The sequence below is a fragment of the Spinacia oleracea genome, chromosome 5 (assembly GCF_020520425.1).
Source record: "Spinacia oleracea cultivar Varoflay chromosome 5, BTI_SOV_V1, whole genome shotgun sequence".
Classification (NCBI taxonomy): domain Eukaryota; kingdom Viridiplantae; phylum Streptophyta; class Magnoliopsida; order Caryophyllales; family Amaranthaceae; genus Spinacia; species Spinacia oleracea.
Genome location: NC_079491.1, coordinates 59,168,893 through 59,183,380, shown reverse-complemented (window position 1 = coordinate 59,183,380; position 14,488 = coordinate 59,168,893).

Sequence of the window (14,488 nt, the reverse complement as noted above, 5' to 3'; positions counted from 1 at the left end):
CTTTAATTAAGCCTAGCTATGCGATATTTCTAAATAATCCAACCTTTATGACCCAACTACTATTATTAAGCCTGGATGACCGGTTACCTGCTACAAAGTCAACGTTAAAAACGTTGACAATCTAAAGTTGGTTTCCCTCCTAAAATATTGGACACGTCATCATCACTTGCCACCTAAACAAGGATTTCATTTTTTTTCAAAAAACCCTTAACTCTTCTCTTCTCTGTACCGTGTTTCAATTCCTCTCTCCTTCGTTACTGCTGCTTCAACCACAATTGTACTGGTTCATGACATCATCAGCAATTTTTTTGTGGAAATAGGTGACTTCATCCACGTGCATTCAAATTTCGTCTTCAAAATCGTACAATTGAAGGTGAACTTACGAACTTTAGCGTTTTTGTTCCTTTTTTGGTAGATTTTGAATTTTGGGCTTCCTTGATGGTCAGTTCGTAAAAACCCGAGCTGTTGCAATAATATAGTTTTTTTTTTTATGTTGTGATGTTGGTTATTTTGGTCTTGTTGGAAAATTAGAAAGAAAAAAAACCCTTGAATTTGAAGAAGATCCAGATCCAACAGGCAATTGTTTACCCCAGCCATAGCAATTGCCGATTATTTTTGATGAACTTCGAATGGAGAGGTATGAGGGATCGACAATGGTGGAGAAGAGGTAGAAGAGAAATAATGGAGAGGAGTGCAGAGATGAAGCAGAAAATCGCAGAGGAGAGAGGAACGAAAATTAAAATAGCAATTAAAGAAAATAAGGGGGAAAATAAAATACAAAAAAATTTATAATTGTTATATGCCACGTAAGGGTGAATACCGCCTATAGCAGGTTAGTAACTTGTTAGGCTTAATAATAGTAGTTGGATCATAAAAGTTGGATTATTTAGAAATATCGCATAGTTAGGCTTAATTAAAGAAAATCGGGCCAAAATTGAATTAATAATTACAAATTTTCCTAAAAAAAAGGGTGAAACTTAAAGATCATTGATTTGACTATTTATAATTTTTTATTGCCCTTGTAAATATTTGCAAAAAAGAAAAAAAAAAAAAAACTGACGCAACAAATGTAGATATGATTCAAAACCGCTTGAGTCATACGAAGTATTGTAATGTGCCAGACCTCAAAAAAAACATGGTAATGTGCCACAGAGGTTTGGGTGGGACATGTGTTATTGGCTTTGTTTGACGCATGTGGCAATGCATGCTCTAGTACTCCGTATTAACTACGGAGGAAGAAGTAGAAATACGAAGATAGCACATGATCCAGAAATTTTCTCTTTCGTACCGGTCTGTTTCTGATTGTTTGGAGGGGCTATGCGAAAAAAGAGATTAGGAACCCTTTCGAAATAATATATCTGATAGTGTACTGTTTTATTGTTGAGAAAAAACATACTTCCTCCGTTTCGGAAATATCGCATCATGGTTGACGTTTACTCTTCTAACCATTACTTTGACTCTTTATATCTTTAATTGTGTGCAAGTAAAAGTTATAAAAAAAATAGATATTTTGGGCACCGGATCGTGCGGCACGCTCCTACCTAGTGGGCGGTAGGGGCGCAAGCCTTGTGCGGAACGAATTCAAAGGGGCTCGTGAAGCACGAGCAAGCAAGGTTTCTGAGAATGAGCGCTCTTGTCTTTTGGCGACAAGAAAGGGACGCGGGCGTCGATCGGGCACCTGTGTGCGCACAGCAGTCACAAGTGGGGCCGACGACGCGAGTGTATCTATATGTGGGACTTTGTTGAGGCAAGAAAGCTTAAAAACGAGCAACATCACAATATCTATAAAGGCATACAACAACGCTAGTGATTAAGCAAAGGCAACTTCTGGTGAGAGGTATTGGGTCATACCCCTCATAGAGGTTTATTTTGAATTAGCTAAAATCTGCCAGTGAACACTGGAATGACAGTAACATAATAATCTTATCTAAAGCCTAGAAACTTCAAAGAAAAGTCCTAGAAAGTTTAGATAAGATCAATACAAGGGAAAATAAGAAAAGTACAATGCAAGGAAGGTTGGTTTCTAACATCCTCCCCCACTAAAGATGTCGACGTCCTCGACGACTTACAAAATTACAAAAGAAACTAAAGAAAGCAATAAAATAGTGAAGCTGCTTCAGTCTTCAGTTGAGGTGGTTGCGCGCTGGCGGAGCCTGATGTTAGCGCGGGTGCTGATGTTGCGGTTAGAATCATCTTCATTTGGCTGGTAGGGTTTGAGCCTGCTAACATGGAACACCGGATGTATCTTCATCCATGTAGGAGGGTCAACCTTATACGCACTCTTCCCAATCCGTTTAGTGATGCGGATGGGGCCTTCATATTTTCTGATGAGCCTGCGATCTCTGCCTCGAAGGAACCTTAGTTGTTGCGGCAACACCTTCACCATTACCATATCTCCCACATCAAACTCGACTGGCCTTCTTTTTTGATCGGCCCATTTCTTCATGCGCTTCGATGCTCGTTCTAGATATGCACGAGCAATCTCAGTATTCTGTTCCCATTCTTTTGTGAACTCTCGAGCTTGACGGCTTCTTCTATCTACAATTTCCGCTACCGTGTATGGTAGAAGGGGTTGTTGGCCTGTCACCAGCTCAAAAGGGCTTGTGTGAAGCAGAACTTTTCTGAGCATTGAAGTAGAGTTGTGCCACATCCAGGAGCGCCTGACCCAATCTTTCTAGTTGGCACTCACAAAGTGACGTAGATATTCCTCCAATAGTCTGTTGAATCTCTCCGTTTGCCCGTCCGACTAGGGATGGTGACTTGATGACATATTCAGCGCCGACCCCATCATTTGGAACAACTCTGACCAAAAGATACTTGTGAATCTAGGATCTCTGTCGCTGACAATGTTTTTCGACAAACCCCAATACTTCACTATGTGCTTGAAGAATAGAGCAACAGTTTCTTCAGCACCATATGTCTTATGTATCGGCACAAAGGTGGCATACTTGGAAAACCGATCAACTACTACCATTGCAGACCAAAACTGGTCCACTTTCGGTAATCCACTGATGAAGTCCATCGAGACACTCTCCCATGGCCGAGTGGGGACGGGGAGTGGCTCTAGTAGGCCTCTAGGTTTTTGTTTATCAATCTTGTCTTGTTGGCACACGAAACAAGTCTTCGTGTAGCCCATCACATCTTCTTTCATTCCAGGCCCGTAATAGCCCAAGGAGAGAAAGCTGAGGGTTCTCTGCCAACCATGGTGACCTGCCCACAAGGTATCGTGACATTCTTTCAAGAGCATTCGGCGAAGACCTCCAGATTTCGGGATGAACAGTTTGTAGCCTTTGGTGTATATGAGATCATCTTCTATCCAAAAGCGTCTGGTCTTCCCCTCTTCTATCATATTCTTTATGGTGTCCGTCATAGGATCCTCCGCAAGATGCTGCTTGACTTGATCTTTGACAGATGTGGCCACGTTGCTTGCGGACAACGGGGCAAGTCTGCGCAAAGGAGCTAAGTCGGCACGCCGACTTAGGGCATCTGCAACTTTGTTGCTCACCCCAGTTCGATATGTAAACTCTACATCGAACTCTGCAAGTAACTCCTACCATCGAGCCTGCCTACCTATCAGTTTGGGCTGGGTGAGGAAGTGGCTGGCTGCTGTGTTGTCCGTGCGGACGATGAACTTCGAGCCCAACAAGTAATGTCTCCATCCTCTCAAACAATGAACAATGGCAAGAAGTTCCTTCTCTTGTGCAGCATACTTTCTCTCAGCCCCATTCAACTTTTGACTCTCGAAGGCAACTGGATGCCCTTCTTGCAAGAGCACTCCCCCTAGAGCAAAATCTGATGCATCTGTTTCTACCACAAAGGGTTTGTTGATGTCGGGGAGAGCCAATACTGGTTCCTTCATCACTTCTTCTTTTAACTTGCGAAATGCCACTTGATGGGTCTCCGCCCATTGCCAGGAGTTATCTTTTCGCAACAAGTATGTGAGAGAGCTAGCTATCTCTGAGTACCCCTTTATGAATATTCGATAATAATTAGCTAGTCCCAAGAACGACCGTAGTTCAGAGGAATTCTTTGGGGCTTGCCAATCACGTATAGCTTGAATTTTCTCCGGATCCATTCTGATACGACCAGCTCCTACAAAGTGACCAAGGAAGCCAATCTCTGCCTGCGCGAACGCGCACTTTTCCCCCTTCACAAACAAGAGATGTTCTCTTAGTTTCTCGAACACCTTTCTCAGATGCTCAATGTGTTCTTCAAGTGTCTTGCTGTAGATCACAATGTCGTCCAAGTATACCACTACAAACTTGTCGAGGTATTCATGGAAGACTTGATTCATGAGTGTGCATAACGTGGCTGGGGCGTTAGTTAGCCCGAAGGGCATGACGAGCCATTCAAACGCTCTGTATCTCGTAACACATGTTGTCTTTGGTTCGTCGCCTTGAGCGATCCGAACTTGATGGTACCCCGACCTCAAGTCTAACTTAGTGAAGTAGACTGCATCCCCCAACTGGTCGAACAATCTGCCACTAGTGGAATTGGATAGTGGTTTCTCACAGTCACCTTGTTTAGAACCCTATAATCGATGCACAAGCGGAGACTACCGTCTTGTTTCTTCTGGAACAATACCGGAGCACCATAGGGAGCCTTAGAAGGGCGGACAAATCCACCTCTCAGCAAATCATCTAACTGTCTTCGCAGTTCAGCAAGCTCTGGAGGAGCCATTCGATACGGACCTTGTGCCGGAGGCTTAGATCCTTGCACTAGCTCAATCTCGTGATCAATGACCCTCCTCGGCGGGAGGACTTTCGGAAGTTCTTCTGGAAGGAGATCAGCAAACTCTCTAAGTAGGTCCATGAGATCCGGTGGGGTATCTCCTTGTGTTTCATCGTCTTTCATCGACAGAGTGGCGAGGAATGTAGGCTCATTCCTCTTAATCCCTTTCTTCAACTGCATAGCTGATAAAAGAGGCCCCTTTTGTTTCTTCATTTCTTTGCCAGGGGCACAAGTCTTGAGAAGGCAGGGTTGTTGCCCTTCCACCAGTAAGGAACCCAGGTGTGGCATCGGGACGGCTTTGCTGGCACGGATGAAGTCCATTCCCAACACCAGATTGAAGTCGTCCATGGTCGCCGCTGTAAAGTTGAGATGTCCACTCCAGTCTCCCAGCTTGGTGGAAACATTCTTTGCAATGCCGTGAATGGGCCTCGCTGCTGAGTTGACAGTTTTCATTTTTCCCCCTTCACGCATCAACTTTAACCCGAGCCTTTTTGCTTCGCTTTCAGTAACGAAGTTGTGAGTGGCACCTGTATCTACCATAGCTCGGGCTCCCTTCCCATTCACCTGGACTTCTACATACATCAAGTCAGTACTGTGGGTTTTTCTCCTTGAGGTTCTTTTCCCATGGAATACATCATGTGGACAGCGCCCAATTTTGAGGTTTCCTCTTCACCGTACTCCGACTCTTCTCTATCATCCTCTTGAGTCGGCTCCGGAGTGGTCATGGCGGACAACTTCTTCTGCAAACTATCAATTTCTCCTTTGTGCTTACATTCAAACCATTTGTGTGCTCCACGACACAATATGCAAGTGAGGGTTTTGTTCCACGACGAAGATCCGGACTGAGCTCCCCCTTTGTTGGAAGAGGAGGGACCAACACTCCTCCGCTAGTCTTCTCCCCAACTTCGGTACTTGTTCCCCACACTGTTGGAACTAGCTTGGGAGCCATTCCCTGAATTCTTAAGAGTGCTCGCCGTAGAGTTGTTGTTCCCTGGCCTTCTTCTAAGCGAGTGCTCTATCGGACGAGTAATCCATTAGCCTTTCTGCTGCCGCAATGGCCCCTGATAATGTGTCGACTTTTGAGCGCCAGATCTCACGCTGGGCCCACTCCTTCAATCCCTTGACGAAGTTGAACAATCGATACTTCTCGGTCATGTCTTTAATGTCGAGTGTAATACCTCGTGTTTTTATAATATTTATAAATATATTTATTATATTTATAAAGCATTTTACGATTTATTATCATTTAAATAATATTTAAATGCATTGCATTTAATGTACTTTAATTAATTAGAATATTTATTATTTTAATTAATTACGAAACGAATTTAATTCTTGAGTCGGGAAATTAAATGAGTTGCAAATGATTTTTAAAGCTTCGGGTTTTAAATAAAAAGTCCAATTCGTTTTATTAATCGAGCCCAATCCAAAGAGTTTAATTTAAATCCTAAGCTAGCCCAATTCATTTAATTCCTAAGCCCAACTCAAATATCCTAAGCCTAGCCCATCAAGGGATTAGGGAGCCTATGAATAGGACTCCCCCATCATTAAATGAGCCCCTAAAATTCATAAACCCTATTTTTGCTTTGCTTGCCCAACACTCCTCTTTTCTCTCTCTCTTTCTTTCGGCCCTCTTGTGCCGTCCCCCTTGCCCCGCACTCAACCGAGCACCATTGCTCGTTGGTGCCTCGTGCCACTCGCACAGCCCTCATCCCTCGCCCCTCTCTTCGTGCTCGCTTGTGCTCTCGTGCACGCGGCACCGCCCACACCCCTTCCTCTCTTTGCTGCGTCGTTGTTGTTGTGTTGTGTGGCTGTCGCTGCTGCTCTCCCTCACTCGCCCGGCCTCACACCCACACTCCCTCATGTTTGGTTATGATACATATGACATTACATAGATCATGCGGAAACAACCATTAACCCAGGACAACATATTATTTACACATAATCATATAGCATAATTTAGATGCATACTCTTTGTTGCGTGCCCTCCCTAGCTGCGCCCGAACCGAACAAGAACAAGTCTTTAGGACTCCAAGTGTCGTCCCTCCGTAGATAGTCCACAGCACGTCCGGATCCGCCTTAAGATTGACCAACTAGAATCGCCCTTAAGGTACTAGAAAATTTCGGCACTTTTATGAGCAAGATGTGTGTTTTAATTTTCTCTCAAAAAACTCACTTTTGAATACTTTGAAACTTCTTATAAATTGTGAGCCCTAGCCTCATATTTATAGGGGTATGGAAAGGGAATCGAAATCCTATTCAGATACAAATTAATTAAACCTAGAATCCTACAAGAACTCTAATTTAATTAATTTATCAAATAGAATTAGGAATTTAATCATTAACCGAACTCTGCATGTTTTAGGAAACGTGCACGAACACAAACACTTGCACACACACGCACGGCAGCCACCATGGGCCCCCATGCGTGCGCGCGAGCAGCAGCCCACGCAGCGCCCGCGCGCGCTGCGCGCTGCGCGTGCTGTGCGCGCTTTGCGCGCTGCGCAGCCTGCTGGGCCTGGCCTTGCGCTGGGCCTGGCGTGGCTGTTTGTGCGGCGCGCTTGGCTTGCTGGGCGATGGCCTGGCTTCGTGCTGGGCCTCGTCCGGCAGGCCTCGTCCGATGCTTATTCGTACGATGCGCTTCCGATTAAATTTTCCGATTCCGGAATTCATTTCCGATACGAACAATATTTAATATTTCCGATTCCGGAATTAATTTCCGTTTCGAACAAATATTTAATATTTCCGTTTCCGGAATTATTTTCTGATTCCGGTAATATTTCCGATTCTGACAATATTTCCGTTTCCGGCAATATTTCCGATTCTGGCAATATTTCCATTTCCGATAATATTTTCCGATACGTACCATGTTTCCGTTTCCGGCAACATCTACGACTTGGATAATATTTATATTTCCGATACGATCCATATTTCCGTTTCCGGCAATATCATCGTTTCCGGAGTATTCATTTCTTGCCTGTGACGATCTTAGCTCCCACTGAAACCAAGATCCGTCGGTTCCGAATATTCATAGATGGAGTATTTAATGCCATTAAATACTTGATCCGTTTACGTACTATTTGTGTGACCCTACGGGTTCAGTCAAGAGTAAGCTGTGGATTAATATCATTAATTCCACTTGAACTGAAGCGGCCTCTAGCTAGGCATTCAGCTCACTTGATCTCACTGAATTATTAACTTGTTAATTAATACTGAACCGCATTTATTAGACTTATCATAGAATGCATACTTGGACCAAGGGCATTATTTCCTTCAGTCTCCCACTTGTCCTTAGGGACAAGTGTGCATTTCCTAATTCCTTTGTCTCTCGATGCTTGCTCTTGAACATAAGGTAAGAGTTGTCATCCTTATTACGTCCAGAGGTGTTCCTCGGTTTCAGAGTTCAACTGATCAAATAAACAGATAATCATAGCCTATGATTCATCCGAGCACGGCCATGCATTTCACAGTTTCTAGCTCTCCGAGTGGCCTTGTACAACTTTTAAGCATCTCATCCCGATTTATGGGAGGACAATCCCAATCTTGCGATCTTGAGATTAGACTTCGTTTGATAGGTGATTACCTGAGCGTTGCCTTTATAGCCTCCTTTTACGGTGCGACGGTTGGTCAACGTCAAAGCAACCAGTTCTCAAACAAGTAATCTCAAATCACTCAGGTATTGAGGATTTAGTGTCTAATAATTTAATGAAATTTACTTATGACAGACTTTCATCTCTTACAGTAAAGTTTCATAGGTCTTGTCCGATACTAGTCTTCCCAAAGTAAGTATCTATGCAAATGATTATGACATTGCCATGTCCACACAGTTCAAGAAACAGAACTACTAGTCATCTTGCATTCTAATCGTCTAACGTTTTCTATGCGTCCAATTTTATAGAAAACTCCGATTAGGGACCATTTTCAACCTTTGACATTCAAGTTCACTTGATAGACATTTCTTAGTCACAGGACTGGTCCTGACAGTCTATCTTGAATATATCGTCAAATTGAAGGGACTCATCATTTAATAAACCACAAATTAAATGGAAAAATGAATTCATTTCATTTATTGTGAATGATTAACCAATAATGTTTTACAAAGATTTAAACTCTAAAACTTTAAAACATTAAACAGAGACATCAAAGCCATTCTCCAATATGCTTGATTCCCATAGCTGCAGTGTGCGAGTTGTGCTTCGCCTGCGGCAGAGGTTTAGTTAATGGATCTGATATGTTGTCATCAGTTCCAATTTTGCTTATCTCGACTTCTTTTCTTTCAACGAACTCTCGTAGAAGGTGAAATCTACGAAGTACATGCTTGACTCTCTGGTGGTGTCTAGGCTCTTTTGCCTGTGCAATAGCTCCGTTATTATCACAATACAGGGCTATTGGTCCTTTAATGGAGGGGACTACACCAAGTTCTCCTATGAACTTCCTTAGCCATATAGCTTCCTTTGCTGCTTCATGTGCAGCAATGTACTCCGCTTCAGTTGTAGAATCCGCAATGGTGCTTTGCTTAGCACTTTTCCAGCTTACTGCTCCTCCGTTGAGGCAGAAGACAAACCCAGACTGTGATCTAAAATCATCTTTGTCGGTTTGGAAACTTGCGTCCGTATAGCCTTTAACAATTAATTCATCATCTCCACCATAGACCAGGAAGTCATCTTTGTGCCTTTTCAGGTACTTCAGAATGTTCTTGGCAGCAGTCCAATACGCCTCTCCTGGGTCTGACTGGTATCTGCTCGTAGCACTGAGTGCATACGCAACATCCGGGCGTGTACATATCATAGCATACATTATTGAACCAATCAATGATGCATATGGAATCCCATTCATTCGTCTACGCTCATCAAGTGTTTTTGGGCACTGAGTCTTGCTTAGAGTCATTCCATGAGACATGGGTAGGTAGCCTCGCTTGGAGTCCGCCATCTTGAACCTATCAAGCACCTTATTGATATAAGTGCTTTGACTAAGTCCAATCATCTTTTTAGATCTATCTCTGTAAATCTTGATGCCCAATATGTACTGTGCTTCTCCTAGATCCTTCATTGAAAAACATTTCCCAAGCCAAATCTTGACAGAGTTCAACATAGGAATGTCATTTCCGATAAGTAATATGTCGTCGACATATAATACTAGGAAAGCAATTTTGCTCCCACTGACCTTCTTGTATACACAAGATTCGTCTGCGTTCTTGATGAAACTAAAGTCACTGACTGCTTCATCAAAACGTATATTCCAGCTCCTGGATGCCTGCTTCAATCCGTAGATTGACTTCTTTAGCTTGCATACCTTTTTAGCATTCTTTGGATCCTCAAAACCTTCAGGCTGTGTCATAAACACAGTTTCTGTTAAAACGCCGTTTAAGAAAGCAGTTTTGACATCCATCTGCCATATTTCGTAATCGTAATATGCAGCGATTGCTAACATTATTCGAATAGACTTTAGCATTGCAACTGGTGAAAAGGTTTCATCGTAATCCACACCGTGGACTTGCCTGTAACCTTTTGCGACCAATCTAGCTTTGAAAACTTCAAGTTTCCCATCCTTGTCCTTTTTCAGTTTGAAAACCCATTTGCTTCCAATGGCTTGGTAGCCATCTGGCAAATCGACCAAATCCCATACTTGGTTTTCAGACATGGAGTCTAATTCAGATTGCATGGCTTCTTGCCACTGCTTGGAGCTAGGGCTCGTCATAGCTTGCTTGTAAGTCGCAGGTTCATCACTTTCAAGTAATAGAACGTCATAGCTCTCGTTCGTCAAAATACCTAAGTACCTTTCCGGTTGAGATCTATATCTTTGCGATCTACGCGGGGTAACATTTCTAGATTGACCATGATTCTCACCAGATTCTTCTAAAGATCTCTGAGTTTCATCCTGAATGTCATCTTGAGCATTCTCTAGAGTTTGTTGTTCGACTCGAATTTCTTCGAGGTCTACTTTTCTCCCACTTGTCATTTTGGAAATGTGATCCTTCTCCAAAAAGACACCATCTCGAGCAACAAACACTTTGTTCTCAGATGTATTGTAGAAGTAATACCCCTTTGTTTCCTTTGGATAGCCCACAAGGATACATTTGTCAGATTTTGGATGAAGTTTGTCTGAAATTAATCGTTTGACGTATACTTCACATCCCCAAATCTTAAGAAAAGACACATTTGGAGGCTTTCCAAACCATAATTCGTATGGAGTCTTTTCGACAGCTTTAGACGGAGCTCTATTTATAGTGAGTGCAGCTGTATTTAGTGCATGTCCCCATAATTCTAATGGAAGTTCGGCCTGACCCATCATTGACCCGACCATGTCTAGCAAGGTTCTGTTCCTCCGTTCTGACACACCGTTCCATTGTGGTGTTCCAGGAGGAGTCAATTCTGATAGAATTCCACATTCTTTCAGATGGTCATCAAATTCATAGCTCAGATATTCACCGCCTCTATCAGACCGCAGTGCCTTAATCTTCTTGCCTAATTGATTCTCTACTTCACTCTGAAATTCCTTGAATTTGTCAAAGGATTCAGACTTATGCTTCATTAGGTAGACATAACCATACCTACTGAAGTCATCAGTGAAAGTGATAAAGTAGCTGAAACCACCTCTAGCATTTGTACTCATTGGTCCACATACATCTGTATGGATTAAACCCAATAGTTCATTTGCTCTTTCTCCAACTTTAGAGAAAGGTTGCTTTGTCATTTTGCCAAGTAAACATGATTCGCATTTACCATAATCCTCTAAGTCAAATGGTTCTAGAATTCCTTCCTTTTGAAGTCTTTCTAAGCGTTTCAAGTTTATATGACCTAATCGACAATGCCACAGATAGGTGAGATCTGAATCATCCTTTTTGGCCTTTTTGGTATTTATGTTATATACTTGTTTGTCGTGATCTAATAAATAAAGTCCATTGACTAATCCAGCAGATCCATAAAACATCTCTTTAAAATAAAACGAACAACTATTGTCTTTTATTAAAAAGGAAAATCCCTTAGCATCTAAGCAAGAAACTGAAATGATGTTTTTAGTAAGACTTGGAACATGGAAACATTCTTCCAGTTCCAAAACTAGCCCGGAGGGCAACGACAAATAGTAAGTTCCTACAGCTAATGCAGCAATCCGTGCTCCATTTCCCACTCGTAGGTCGACTTCACCCTTGCTTAACTTTCTACTTCTTCTTAGTCCCTGTGGATTGGAACATAAGTGTGAGCCACAACCTGTATCTAATACCCAAGAAGTTGAATTAGCAAGTATACAGTCTATAACGAAAATACCTGAAGATGGAACGACTGTTCCGTTCTTCTGATCTTCCTTTAGCTTTGGACATTCTCTTTTGTAATGGCCTATTCCATCACAATAAAGACAGCCTGATGTGGACTTGTCCTGCTTTGATTTAGCATTGCCCTTGGACTTTCCAGCTTTCTTGAATGGTCTCTTTCTAGCCTTGAGTAAATCTTTGGCTTCACAGTCCAGTACTATTTCAGCCTTTCTGACAAGGTGAATAAATTCTGCAACTGTTTCTTCTCTTGGTTCACTTAGGTATAGTTGCTTGAAGCGACCAAACCCACTGTGTAGTGAATTGAGCAAGACAGAGACTGCCATCCTTTCGCTTATTGGTGTTCCTAGTAGACTTAGGCGATCAAAATATGAACACATAAGATCCACATGGAACCTCAGTGGGACGCCTACCCTCTGTTTAGTGCGAAGGAGCTGAACATGTGTTTCTTGGACCTCCATCCTATAACACCTGTTGGGAGAACTAACCTTTAGACCAGACATTGATTCAATCAACTCATGGACGTTCAGGTCCCTGTCCTCCGTACTTCCACGACAGATATCCCTCAGATTCTTGATGAGCGTAAAAGGTTCATAGGCTACAAACCTTTTAGCCCAATCATCAGGGATATTGTTCAGCATGAGACTCATAACCTTTTTGAGATCCGCATCCCAGGCGTAAAATCTCTCAGAAGTCATGTCTCTGGCATAGTAGCTTGGCATGGGATGTGACAGTACATACTCAAGTCCATTGAGTTTGACTATTTCAACTAGCTTAGCTTCCCATTCAAGAAAATTTGTCAGGTTCAGCTTGACCATAAGCTAAGAACCCATGATGATGTTTTGATTGTTGTTTGCCATATTAATACTACAATTGAAAAGAATAAACAAATAAATAACCATTCACAGTTTCTCTTAATAAACTTAAATTCTAGCATACATGCATAATTCAATGTTTATTAAGCATTTTATTCAAATTATGTGTTCCGGCAGGTGTGAATAAAATGATTCCAAGATCCTAAAATCATTGAAGAACTAAGCACAGTTTGTCGACTTAATCCTAGAACATCTTAGGTAAGCAAAAGCCTTTTTCTAACAGTCTAGAAACTATTCTTGGTTGATAGGTACGTCTAAGAACTTATTAGGTAAACCTATCGATTTTGCCACGACATAAAAGGACTCCTTACTTATATCGTTGAGTTTCACCAAAACTAACAAGTACTCACAATTATTTGTGTACCTTGCCCCTTTAGGACCAATAAGTAACACCTCGCTGAGCGAAAACTATTACTAGATTGATGTAAAGGATATCCAAGCAAGTGTATATTTTGGCATGGCACCTTTTAACTCAATTTTTAAGTTTGGAACTTAAGGCTCTTACTATGTTGGTTAGATTTTAAGTGAACTAAAATCCTTAATCATGCAACATAATCAAGCTTTTGATCTCATGCATTTTAAGACATATTTAAAAGCAATAAATAACTTAAAACATGCATAAGATTAAATGTGATCTAGTATGGCCCGACTTCATCTTGAAGCTTTGACTTCAAAGTCCGTCTTGAAAATCTCCGTGGGAGGCACCATTTTCTTCAAATAGGATAAGCTATAACTAATTACAACTATTTGATGGTTCGCAGACCATATTTGAATTGAAAAATAACTTTGGTACTTTAGACCAATTACATTCAAATTAATGGTACGCAGACCATATTTTCTATCCTATTTGGGCCATACTAGTCACTTCATAACCTGCAAAACAGTACATATACAATATATACCATTCACCCATTCATTATCATGAATGGCCCACATAGCTGGTTAGTAAAACACATTATGCATCACGTAAACATTTGCAGCAATTAATCAAGGGCACCAATAATCTACCAATTATTCAGTCCTTATTAATTCTAATCAAGTTGTTTTAACCTTAAGGATTTGTAGACCTAATCAAGAGTTTATGACTAAAAAGCGCTCCCACTTAAACCAATAAATTTATATGCTTTACTAATTTTAAACATAAAATGTATTTCTAGTCCAACCGGAAACATACAAATTTAATTAAAATTTAAAGCTCATATCAATTTATAATTGAATCCAAAAGTTTAATTTAATTTCAGTCGTATTTAAATTAATTCATGATTTTAATTTTAGTAAAATAATTAGAATAAATAACATTTATTATAATTATAATATTCAAAATTAAAATCCAAGAAAATAATTTAAATTATTAATTTTAAAATTAATTAAAATTACGTAAACTGAAAAATTTCAAATTAAACATTCAAAACGATCTAATCGTAACGCAAACACCCTACACATTGCACGCCCATGGGCCGCACGCACACAGCCATTGCTGGCCATGTGCGCGCAGCCCATGCGCTCGTCGCATAGCTGCTGCATCCCCATCGCAAGCCTCCGCACGCATTGGTGCTCGCTGCGCGCGCCAGCGCTCATCGCACGCGAGCTATCGCTCGCAGTGCGCGCGCGACAT